The following is a 13,220-nucleotide window of genomic DNA, read 5'->3' as shown; positions in this document are numbered from 1 at the left end:
TGTGTGTGTGTGTGTGTGTGTGTGTGTTGTAGGCTGCACAGTGGACACAATTAAGGTAATTTCACGGCCAAGTGAAGCTGACTCTCCTGTCGCAGTACATGCAGTGATATGTAGACGTTGGGGATGGCATTGACTTCTGCAAAAGCCACAATATGAAAACCAGTCAACAGTGTGTGTGTAGCAAATATCAAGGTCTAATACGAATATATAAGCTGCTCACAGTTGATACTGGGAAATATATTTTTATTTATTCAAAATGGACCCATTGAATTTTATTCAGCTGGATAACAAATAGAAGGGTTCAGCTCTCCTCCAACATATATTCGGCTTTTCAATAAGAATTATGGCATCTCTGACATTACCTATGATGTTAAAAAATAATAATAATCCATATTATACAATAAATAGACCATGTCATCAGTCCAACTGCACAATATGTTGCCAGAAGATAAGGACGGCGATTGGACCGATGATGTAATCTTTGAAGAGGTCAGTATCAGCCCCTTTAATCAGTACAGCCCCAGCAGAAAAAACAGCTTGTGAGAGCACACGTTTTGCAGCAGCTCTGTTTTCTCCCATCTCCGGCAGCTTTCTGCGCAACCGCCAAGGCCGTATTGAAGTAGCGAGGGCCCCGGGGCCCCTACTCCCTCAAGCATCATCACAATTCAACTGTTACCCTATCCGATATGCAGAAACATCAGCCAGGCTTAATTTGCATGCAATAATGCACCAACAATCACTCATGACTGCGGTTTAGCGGCAACAACAACAAGTTACATAATCATTATCTAATCATCCGAAGTGAAGTCTACATAACAATGCTGACATTGTCTCAGCAATAGGTGACGGCCGGCTCACTGGAGGCTCTGGCTCTTTTGTACATTTAGTTTTTTTACATTCAAAGCTTTGATGGAGGTTTTTTTAATGTTATGATATTGTCACCCTAAAATAATGGGGAAATTATTATCTTGTATTATTGTGGTTATTTAAAAGTAATGTATGGTGCTGTTAGATTGTTTATTACAGGTGCGGGAGAGCAAAATGTTTCTTGACCGCAGTGAAAGTGTTGTGAAGGATATATATAGATATGGATAAGGAGAACATTGTGAGATTAAAAACATGTTGTGAGTTTTGGAAATGATTTGCATCTGTTCTTTTTTCAATACATTTTGATTCACGGTTTCACGGTTTTATTTTATGAGAGACCGATTAAACGTGACGAAACCGAAATATTCACCTGTGCTTATGAGTGTCGCCTGATTGCCTGCGGGTACCAATGTCTCTGCAGATGTTCATTCATTTCATTTCCAAATTCTAGATGTGTGCATGAAACATACAGAAGCACCCAGTTTAAAAGCCATTTCATTCTTTATTTTCTCATAGACTTCATTACAATCAGACTAACTTTTTCAATCGGAGGAGTCGCCCCCTGCTGGCCAGTAGGGAGTATGCATAAGACGCGCATTTGCTTCACTCGGCGGAACCGGACGTTGACGCCTGGTTGCAGCAAAAGGAACTTAAATTGGACAACCTCGTATTGTTTTGGGTGGTTGTCATGCAGTCTAAAAATGGCCTTTAAGAAACTCAAGAATAGCTGGAGACCTCCAGACACAACAGCATCAAGTCATGTACACTGTCACAGAAGTAGGCCTACACCTACTTACAAGCATCGCATCTTGCAGACACACGTACACACTCACATCTACAGAGTGCCAAGTAACGGATACCTCAGCCAGGCAAGCGATAGCCCAGATGGCCTGCTTAGAGTAGTGACCTACATAGACCCAGAAAGGCCCACTGGAAGAACTGAGTAACACACAGGAAGTGTGTGCAAGTGTGTATTTCCTGGAGGACGGAGGGATAGGGGAGCAGTTACACTGCATTTCTGAGCGTATTATCAAATGGTCAAGCTTTATTTCAGTGGCCTATTTAGCATCGATTTTTATTGTGAAAAGAAAATGTGAGTTTGAGTGACGCACCGCAAAACATCATCAGCCTGCTGAGTGCTGTACTTACTGAAGGATGAAGTATTTTTGTCACCCTCTTCTTAAAGGTGATGTTCCTCATTTACGTTCATTTCAAGATAATGTGATTTTTCCAAAGCTGCTCTGATTAATATTTTAAATTGGCCCTTTGCTTTGTGACAGCCATATGTCCCTTTCCAGAAACGGATCCAAGCCAGCTTGTCTCGCTGCGTCCCGGCCAGACCGATGATGAACTCTGCCTCAGTTCCCAATCCCCCGACCCCCTTCGCTGTTTGACCAGCCCTCCCCCACTTCATGAAAAGAGTGAGGTGCGGTTGAAAGCTCTGGAAAGCAGTAGAAGTTGGACTCGGAGTTCCACATTTTGTTTATTATGTGGTTTGCAGCAAAGTTAAAGCCCGCCCGCTCCTGTGGGATTTCCGTTGGGTCCTGTGGGATCCCAATCCCAATCCCAGTGCAGACTTCAAACCCACTGCCAGTGTGGTCTACGAGATGACTCCCATAACGGCTCACACAGCTCGCCGGCAGTTCACATGCTAGCGGACTAAATTAGCTTGTTGTTGCTAACTGATTTCTCAAAAGGTCAAACATGTTTGTACACAATGAAATGAAGTAAACAGATAGGCGTATGCCCTCCTCATAGTTGCACACAAAGAAACACCGTGAACATTTCAGTTCAACTTCTTTGTTTTCCTTATTCATGGTTCACCAGTGAAGCTTGACCTCGTTGGCCTAAATACTCGGGAGAAAGTATAGGTGCTGTGGGTCTCTCGCCGATGACTTATTCCACAGGTTTGTTATGCAATGTCTGCCATATTTTAATGGAAAAAAAAGCTAAACCGGTTGGAAACTGGTCGAAACAGAGCCGTCTTTAGATGCCATCGAGTCGAGGGAAATGTTTTTGCTCGAAATCACGCAGGCAGGAATGTTTGGCAGAACACGAACCACCATAAAACCCTCTCAAGGAAAAAGGAAGAAAAAAACTCGGTCTGTTATCCAAGCCACACATTCTTTCGTCGCAGATGGTTCTCCTTAGCGAGCACCTTGTTCTGAATCCGGATTGGATGGAATTATAAGAAAACCCTGGCTTTAAAAAGAAATGGCTCATTTGAGGGAAACAAACGTCAGCTGATTCTTCTCAGGCATGATGATGTGTGGTTCTTGTGGGCTGCTGCGCATGGATTGTTCTCTTTTTAACTTGCCTGCCTAGACAACGGGAGCGGAGACCAAGGCCAAAAGCAGAGTTGATCTGTTAAGTTAGTTTCACACTTCCCAATTATATTTAAACCAAACACCCTGATAAACATAAATTAGAAGGTGATTTCCCCAATCAAGTAGAGAGATATGAAGAAATAGCTGATAATTAGCACCAGTCCAGACTGCGGTCTGCCCTCGGTGGGTTTCGCAACTCCAGACTTTTCCAAGCATGACAAACCCCTGACTATCAGATATCAACATCTGTCTCCTTTTACCCTTAAACCCTTGTACGTCTGTTTAATTCACACGTTCATCAAACCACACTGACTCGGAAGTGAACAGAGACGTCTCGTTCTCAGTCTCGCAGTCCTTGGTGCCACCCGACTTCCCACCAGTCATATGATCTGCTCCAACATGCTCGGTGTGAACACACCCTCAGTCAAAAGGCTCGGTCTCGAAATCAGTCCCGGAGAAGAATGTGAGACTCAGAATGCCAAGGCGTGTCTGACAAAGAGCAGTCTATTTTCTTGTTTTCATTGTGTAAGCTGGATGACTATTGTCCATGAAAAAAGAATTTATATCCTCAAATATAAGAGAGAGAAAAAGGGGAAAAAAGCATGCAGTGGATGTGTGTATCACTGCACAACAGATTATGTGGGTGATTAGATCCGGGTCATATGTTACATTAAAACATGTCAATGTATTTGTTATGATTATCTCTATGAACCCAGATTTACATAACTTAATGCAATAGCATTTTAATATAAGACAAGTCAATGCTGTCGCTTTTGGCATTCTTTGTATACAAGTAAGTTTGAAGCATTAAAATGTTCAATTTGACTCATTTACTCTGGATTTTTAACGTTCCTTCTCCCCTGCTCGTTTTAGTCGTGACTACATATCCTCGGTGAGTCTGCAACTTACTCTCAATTGGTTTAGTTTAAACGGAAAACTCAACGCGTTGTGTATACATGACTTATTTACGGAAATGCAGTTGCCGGCAGCCGCAGCGGTGAATGTGGACCAGAGGTCTCTGGCGAGGTCCAAAACACTGAATTGCCACCAGCCTCGGGAGTTATGAGTGTGACCCTGTCCTGTGACCTCCCTGTTGGTTTTTTTTAATTTTTTTAACGTGTCCAATTGATTTTGACAGAAGACATCCAATTCCACCCCAACCCCCTCCCTCTGAAGGGAATCTCTCTTACACCACCCGTTCCTCTCTCTCCCCCTCTCTTTCTCAGCTCTATGTTAAGAGGCTGTTTTCAAGCGGAGAAGAGCTTAACTCCAGGGAGCTCTGTAGATCAAAGTATTTACACACACACACACACACACACACACACTCTCTCTTTGAATAAGCACAAATACAGGAAAAAAACATCCTCACACACAAACACATAGACCGAGTGATGTGAAATATCAGTGTCAAACTGGCAGCGACAAAGTCTTTCCCATGGCACTTTCTGCCGCCTCTTCGTCAATACACACACAAAACACACACACAAATACAGACACACACAAATACATACACGCCAACACACACACACGAAAATGTGTAAGGGCAGATTAGGAGAAATCGCCTCGGGTGTTTCAACAACGCCTTCTCTTTGACAAGAGAATCCCTTTGTGTATGCACTGACAGCTTTGTAGTACTGTGTGTGTGTGTGTGTGTGTGTGTGTAGGTGGAATAGGTGTGACTGACAAAGATGCCCCACATTCCCTCTCTGCATGAATTAAGCTTCGACAAAATTAACATCCACTTTCACCCTGCCCTCTTTCATTTCATCTTCGTCTTCCTCGCGGTCGCTCTCACCAGCCCCCCGTTCCCTCTGCAGCGTCCCAACATTACTGTAATGCGACTGCAATGATCCAAATCCGGGATGGACAGTGGAGGATTCCTATAACTATAGAGCAGGCTTGAAGATGCTTTTCAGCAACATGCTGGGAAAAACTACACACAGTGAAGTTGTGATCAAAAGAAATAAAAAATAGTTTCTCTGATTAGTTCTGAAAAGGAAACACGGATCAAGGATGGATTTAAAATGATGGGAAATTCAGAGGAAAGGCCACAAAAATTATACTATCATGTTTCTCGTTAATATATGCGAGGCGTTGAGGAAAGAGAAGCAGATAACCTATGGAAAGGCAGGAACTATTGTCTCTTTCTTTCATCAGCTTTTACTCAGTTTGTTTGGCCTTTGCTTGAGACAGAAAGACAAATGTCACACCATCTCTCTCTTGAGATCAACCAGTGGATTTTCAAGGCCGCACTTCTGCCTTACAGCTCTGCGGGTAAAGCAAATCCTCACTGTTCATACCTTTAAAGTGTCCTCCAGTTATCGGAGTTTTGATAATAACTCACCGAGCGGTAGACGACTGTCGGTCTGATGTAGCCCATATTTAAATGGATTAAATGTCATAGAAGACACTCAATCTTAAGCGCTACAGATGTGAGTCTAACAGCAGGGTACACAATAAACGGCCAGTGCTCTTTTATTTAAGCACCACCACAGAGCACATGTTTGGGTATATTAGACTCTTATGATGACTCTCCTTTCAATACACAATAGAGACGTATTCACCTCTTGCTGAGGTCCAAATATGAGGAGGTGGGTAACTGTCTTTGTCATACACATTTAATTTGATTTCAGCTCTAAACTACTGCTTTTGTTCATCAGAATCAGGCAAAAGCACCAAAAGACATTTTAAAATCCTAAACATTATACTTTGGCAAGAACTGTTGATTGAAAATGGAAAGAAAAGGTTTGTGTCCATTGTCAAAAAGAAGTAACACGTAAAATGTATTCAATATGTGATTCGAGCAGAACAAATTGAATGGACTTCTGTCGATTTCGCTGCATCCCCAGAGCGTATGCCCAGTGTTTGTGCAAGAGGGAGGGCACTATTATGTTTCTTTATAAGTGTGTGTCTCTGGTAATGTAGGCTGCCTGGATACAGCTGAGCCAATAACAGACACATCCCGAGTCTCCTTGGCAACACTAGAGCAACCTTTGGTGTGAATGAGGCTGCTATTTGTAGAAGAATCAAAAGGATGAAAGACATGTGGACAGTAGTTTCTTCTGCTCCAGGGTAATTCCAAAAATAATTGCATGAACAGCGCTGACACGTGGTTCATGACACTACCGTCGAAGCCACGACACGTGTATGAAATCATCTGTCATGTCAGTGGACCTCTGGTCGCTGTGACAGTTTGCATTCAGATGTTTCAAGATGGTTTGCATTTCTAAAACCAACCTTGAATATTTAATTTAGGCACATTTAGCACTCATTATTTCGCAATTAACAGTTTTCTTTCTTCCTCTTCTTTAGATGTTGGTCTTAGTTCAACCTCCTTTTGCTGTTGTTACTCGGAAGGGAGACAGGAAGGAGGGAGAATACAGCTGTCAGCCAATAAGAGGCTTACCACAGCGCTACACATCTGTCTTCATCCTCTCCTTTTTTAATTCATTTTAATTTTATGTTGACATGTAATAAGCATCACATTTATAAGCAATACTCAGAGCAACCTATCCTCAGACAAAGGTTTGTATGAACTCACGAAAAGTTGTATGCGTTCTGCTGTCCAGCTGATCAGTGCCCCTCGAGGCAATAATAATACAGAGCAATAATAATTGTTTGCTGCGATAGTGATGCGATGATTATCATACAGAGAACAAAACACTCTAGGGGAGTTACATTGTGTACATTTTAAAGTGAAATGGTTGCAGGAGACTTTATTCCAGACTTGAATTTATTTTATGTATCTATATGACAACTGCTTCCAAATCGATTTTTTTCAGCAACCAACTTTTACAAAATGTAATTTGCATGCATGAAGAGCTTCGCAACGCGATCCTTCCGTCTATAGTCTTCAATTTATGCAATGTGCTGTCATTAGTATATTGATAAGATGCCAGTTTGCACATTTGCGATCGCAAGTTTGAGAGTGAATGAGCGTGACAAAAGACACGAGTTGGAAGCGACTATAAGTAGTCACACTATATTCTGAGTTGCTGACAGGGAGCTTTAGCAGGATGAAATAAGTATGTGTGTGTGTGTGTGTGTGTGTGTGTGTGTGTGTGTGTGTGTGTGTGTGTGTGTGAGCCAGCGAGATGTGGAGGATGGCCATAACAGCTTGGTCTAATTTCAGTCTCAACTGAACCTGAGGCCCCCTCATGAAGACAGAGCTAACAATCAGCTGTCTCACTGGGCGTGGGGAGCATGGAGGGGGGGGGGGGGGAGTATTTTTACAAATTGCACCATCACACTTGTGCAAAGGCCTGACACCTGACACAGTACAACAAGTAGCAACTCCCAGCACTTAGACATTCACTCATATTGGTCAACCTGTACACATACATATTGCAGACTTGTGATCCAGAGAAAGCAGGTTGGGGATTTTAATCACGATGGCTAATTTGATTGTCGGATTTCATTCTCCAGAACGTAACTAAAGGTGTTGCGTAAAGCCCCAGCCACGCCATCAGAAAGAGGGTTTGTCAGTGATTCAAAATAAGTTTTGAACCAGGGAAACTGTCCAGAGTACTTTGCTGTTTCCCGAAGGATGTGTAATGATTCTGATGTTAACCGCCATCTCAATGTTGTTCATGAGCTAGATATGCTCCACTTAAATATGACATAACAATGTCTTTAAGGCAGGTTGACTTTAAATCCATTGACCATATTCATGCTTCAAAGAAGATGAACCCTTTCTCAGAACCAGTCTGAGTTCAAAATGTCAACATTATACATAAAATAAACTATAATCTAAAAAGGTACCATGCCAAGAAGTTTTTATTTATGTTGGAGCAGGGGTGAACTTTGTGTTTTTCTTCTGCTGGAACGCTTCATGAAAAGCAAAATTGTTAGTTCCAGTTCTAGTTGTTGAATTCTCTTTCTTTATTTTTAGAATTTGAAGGCAGTTCTGTCAACATAGTTTAAATCAATACAATCAACTGGTGCAATATGTGTGTGTGTGACAGGCCCCTGGGGAGAACCAGCGCTATATGGGTCAATGGATCTACTTTACTGCAGCTCCAACACTCCAAATACTGAGAAATACAGATCAAATTCAGAGGCCTGTCCATACCAGAGACGATGCTCCCTGGGATATAAATTACACATTGACTTTTATCATTCTTAAATAAGAAAGAAGAGCACAGTATCTAATTAGCAGAGGCACTGCGGAGAAGCTTTCATATCCTCCAGAAAAAAAAAATGAGTGCTTCGTGTTCACGCGGGTTGAAAATTATCACTCAAAAGCAAGATGTTACAAAGACACGGTATTGTTGTTCATTAAGGTCGGTTTATTTTGTATTCTTACATGTGATGATAGTAACTATGAAATGCAGAAGTTTGGTATTAATTTGAATGCTCAGGGCTACAACAGATCAATGAGTGTCAAGGCTCGGATTACAACACACAGAGGGAGAGCATTTCATTCTCTGCTCAGGTCACTCCACGATAACTTCACATTGCAGATGGTTGTTTGCTGCTATATTAATGCTATAAATATAGTACAGAGTAAGTTCATCAGCTGAGTTGGCTTCAACCTTTACTGAAACAAAAGATGTCGTACACATTCAGCTCTCCTTGCAAATACATTGTTCGGAGACGATTCAACCTCTGAAATTATGAGCAGATTTTCTTTCTGAAAAGTCCAATATTGCCAAATAAATGATGCGTATTAATCTTCGAGAGATGGCGCATCCTACTGCTCATTTCCTTCTTCTTTGTGTGGAGTTAACTGCGTGTATATATATTGAGACTTTACATTTTCCCAATTCATTGTTATCAAATTGATTCAAATGTTATATATACAGGACTGTCTCAGAAAATTAGAATATTGTGATAAAGTTCTTTATTTTCTGTAATGCAATTAAAAAAACAAAAATGTCATGCATTCTGGATTCATTACAAATCAACTGAAATATTGCAAGCCTTTTATTCTTTTAATATTGCTGATTATGGCTTACAGCTTAAGAAAACTCTAAAATCCTATCTCATAAAATTTGAATATTTCCTCAGACCAAGTAAAAAAAAAGATTTATAACAGCAAAACAAAATCAAACATTTGAAAATGTGTTTCCAGGTGTTTCGAGTTAATTAGACGATTCAAGTGATTTGTTTAATACCCTACTAGTATACTTGTTCATGATATTCTAATATTTAGAAATAGGATATTTGAGTTTTCTTAAGCTGTAAGCCATAATCAGCAATATTAAAAGAATAAAAGGCTTGCAATATTTCAGTTGATTTGTAATGAATCCAGAATGCATGACATTTTTGTTTTTTTAATTGCATTACAGAAAATAAAGAACTTTATCACAATATTCTAATTTTCTGAGACAGTCCTGTATATATAATTAAATGTTCCTTAAAAGATTCTTTTTGGCAAAGCAAATACTGGCCCCGTACATAAATATAACCCTCAACGATGTTGGACCGAAACATTTAGGTTAATAATCACCATTTTGCTTATGCACACAACTCCTCTCCTTTTATTTCATCATGCGCTCTCCTACAGCATTTCCTCCGCCTCTCTCTGCTTCTCTGATTTCTATTACTCCTCATGCCTCTATATCCATTGAGAGAGGGAGAGCTGAAGGAGAGAAAAGAACACAACGGGTGAACGAGAGAGAGAGAGAGAAAGAGAGAGAGAATGCAAATGTAGACAGATGGTAAATACTTCCCTCCTGTAGTGAGCCATGTCAGACTGCAGAGCACTGCTGCACTGCATGACAAGATCAGGCAGGCAGGCAGACTGTGTGTGTGTGTGTGTGTGTGTGTGTGTGTGTGAGTGCCTGTGTGAGTGTGTGTGACTCGGCAGGCAGACAGGCTCTCAGTGAATGTAGGTGAAAGGGCTCTGCTGTCAGAGCGAGGCAGTGCAGAGTCGAGCAGAGCACGGATAAGCTATAATCTACACTCCCCCGCCATCTTTCCCAAGGGTGTGGTGTAGAGAGGCGGATCGATGTGGGAAGAGGAGGGGAGGGCAGTGAGAGAAAGATACGGAAGTCACTTGATTAACTTTCCGAGTAAAGGCAGCGGTTTCTGCTGAACTCTCAAGATGGCATCTTTTTAAAGTACCACATTTGGGGCCTTGAAAAATGGGGCTTGTAAAAAGAACAGCAGCTGGATTCATGTGCTCATTCTCAAACCCACGCTTGCCAAAAAGGATTTGAAATGTAATATGGAAGTTTGGTATTTAGCTGGTTAAAAAAGCTGGTTAAAAAAAATTATATATATATTGTCCACCTGCACCCTCAATATGTTTCAAACACAACACTGTATGTCACATTACTCACCAACAGTTCAGAGGAGTTAGTATTTGCCACAAAAAGAGATTAGGTGGATCCAAAGACGTCCACTCTCCGCACTTCTTCTTGATTTTGACGTGAAACCATTCGTGCAACCATCCGTCATAATAACGTATATGCTTTAAATGTTGCTGTAAATGAACACAAAGTACATCTACACGCTGATGACATCATTTTACATCTATAAGACCAAAAAGCACAATAGTCTAATAATTATTTATGTCTGTGCACTAAATACAGAGTCTAAGGCATCTTTATGGACAGGTTAAAACATTAAATCATTTCACTTTGGCCTGAATACCTTCATTTTTCTCTAGCCTGTTGTGCTGGTTCATCAACAATCCAGAAAATCCATTGCTCCCTGACGGACTGACTCCATTTTTAAAACCCATGTACACAATATGAGTCAGCTGACAGCAATAGCTCTGAGACCAAAACTAAGCAAGCTTGACAAACAAGCTTGACTGTCACTGAGGTCACGATTCCTCCCGGCTGAGACTGAGGGACACAACATTTTCTGAGCATAAAAAAAAAATGAAAACACTTCAAAATGTATGAACAGCTAAATGCAAGACAGGGTAACATTTCTAAAAGCAGGCAGCAGTGTAGCAGTGAGGATGCAGAGCTCTGAATTCTTTCCAGCATTTCCACCACACTCTTGGCTTTTGCTGACTGGACTCTGCTGCTCAGTCTGGAGGACTCATGTGCTTATTCATTTCTGTCCAGCAGATGAGAATACGCCATGTACTTTCAGGCTTGAGATGCTATAAATAAACACTGGCGGACAAACACCACAGCTTCCTCTTGGTGGTTTCATCTTTCACAAACAGCACAAACAACCATAGCATTAACATTCATGTTCCTCCTTCGAGAACATAAATAATAAGACGTACGTTTTTTCCGAGCATACTTTTAAGTCCCTTGTTATAGAACACAGAGGAGTTTGGCTGCAGGAGAGAGGCTTATACTGTTCACTGGGGAGAAATCTGCTTTCACTACCTGCCAGACAGAGCTATAAAAAGATAAAGATTCAGTGTGTGTGTGTGTGTGTGTGTGTGTGGTGCCTATGTGAGTTTGCTGCAGACATAAACTAGAAAGAACGATCAACAATTACAGACAGGCAGGTGTGGAGATGAAAGAGGGGGTGGGGGTTTAACAGGAAGGAGAAAAGTGAATCAGGGCTTTGTGCTTGGTGAGGTCAGATAAGTAATTGCTGACTGGAGACGGGGGAAGGAGGCAGACGAGGAAGGCTGAGGTCACGTTAGGCCATCCTGCCTCGCAGGATTAGGTCGATGAAAACGGCAATACTAAACAAATAGCAACTCACAGAAACTGAAATATCGAGACATCTTTATTGAGGGAATGCTGAAGGAAACTTTTCGGTTCCACATTTCATTAAACTTTGTAGCTGCCCAATGCCTTGCTCACAGGTGCCCTGTGACATTTATGACCACTAGTACATACCGCTACGGAACAACATTTTTGACCATATGCTTTAATTCTGTTTTTTCTACGTCCGAGTACGCTTGCATATTCGGAGTGATGAGCGCGGTAACATTAGTTATTGGCCCGGTCTGACCCTGCAGCGGGGAGGTCTCGCTGTCCACTCTGGTTTGATCTGATTCCGCAATTTGCTGCATATTTGGGTGATGTCGCAGTAAATTAAAAGTTTGAAGTGCATCCACAGACCTCAATTGAACAATGTTTACACAAATGGTCCATTGAGCTTAACTAACCAGCCTACTAGCACGCTACAACTGGTGCAACCTTTTAATATATTCTATAATTTATATATTAATAAGTTGACTGCTAAATAAAAATACATGTTAATTACTCTTACTCTCAAATTGAAAAATTCATATTTTCACCTTTTTTTTTTACCATGTCTCATGAATTATCATGCTAATTTTGACAATCTCACACACATGTCTACTATAATAAAAATGTAATTGACAAAAATGGATGTAAACTATGTGGTTAGCGTGATGCCAGTCGAAGATCTGATTTGTTTTGTACATTAACATAAAGTCCCATGACATGGAAGAGCAGTGACAGAAAGAGTTTTTTCGTCACTGCTCTGGACAAGATTCATAATAAATGTGCCTTATATTGTGACTTCATACAAAATCGTTCACAAAAAAGGAATAACATCACGCAACCCACATCCCCTTCTCGTCATTGGATGCCTGCACGTTTCTCTTCCTGCACGCCGTCACCTTCACGGTGATCTTGCTCGCCTGCAGCGTACTGCCAGCTGCCAGAAGGCCTGGTGCTAGCTGCCAACTACCAGAAATTGAAATACAATAATATATTTAATAATATTCCATTATTTTGTAACTTATATTAACTTAAGCTTACCGGGTTTAAAAAATATATGGAACATTATTTATTGCCAGCATTACACAACAATGGGACATTGCTTGCATTTAGCCTTAAACTAAAAGTCAGTAGCCGGCCAGCAAAATTGAATAAACGCTCGTTAAAGACACATTTGTTAAAATAGAGTGTTAGAAATGCTAGACTTGCAAAAGCATGTACAAATTAATTGCCCAATTAAAAATGTGACGGTAAGTTATTGTCGATTTTGAATGGCTCCATGCAGCTAAATGTACTTTATTTGCAACGTCTATAAAGAAAACTAACATGGACTTTTGATGTCAGTAAAAGTAGAAATTCCGCTGACAGCGGCCTTTGAAACTATTACTATCACGTCTACATTTAAATCCAG

This window comes from Pseudoliparis swirei, chromosome 5 (genome assembly GCF_029220125.1).
Source record: "Pseudoliparis swirei isolate HS2019 ecotype Mariana Trench chromosome 5, NWPU_hadal_v1, whole genome shotgun sequence".
Classification (NCBI taxonomy): domain Eukaryota; kingdom Metazoa; phylum Chordata; class Actinopteri; order Perciformes; family Liparidae; genus Pseudoliparis; species Pseudoliparis swirei.
This window is presented reverse-complemented; position numbering follows the sequence as displayed.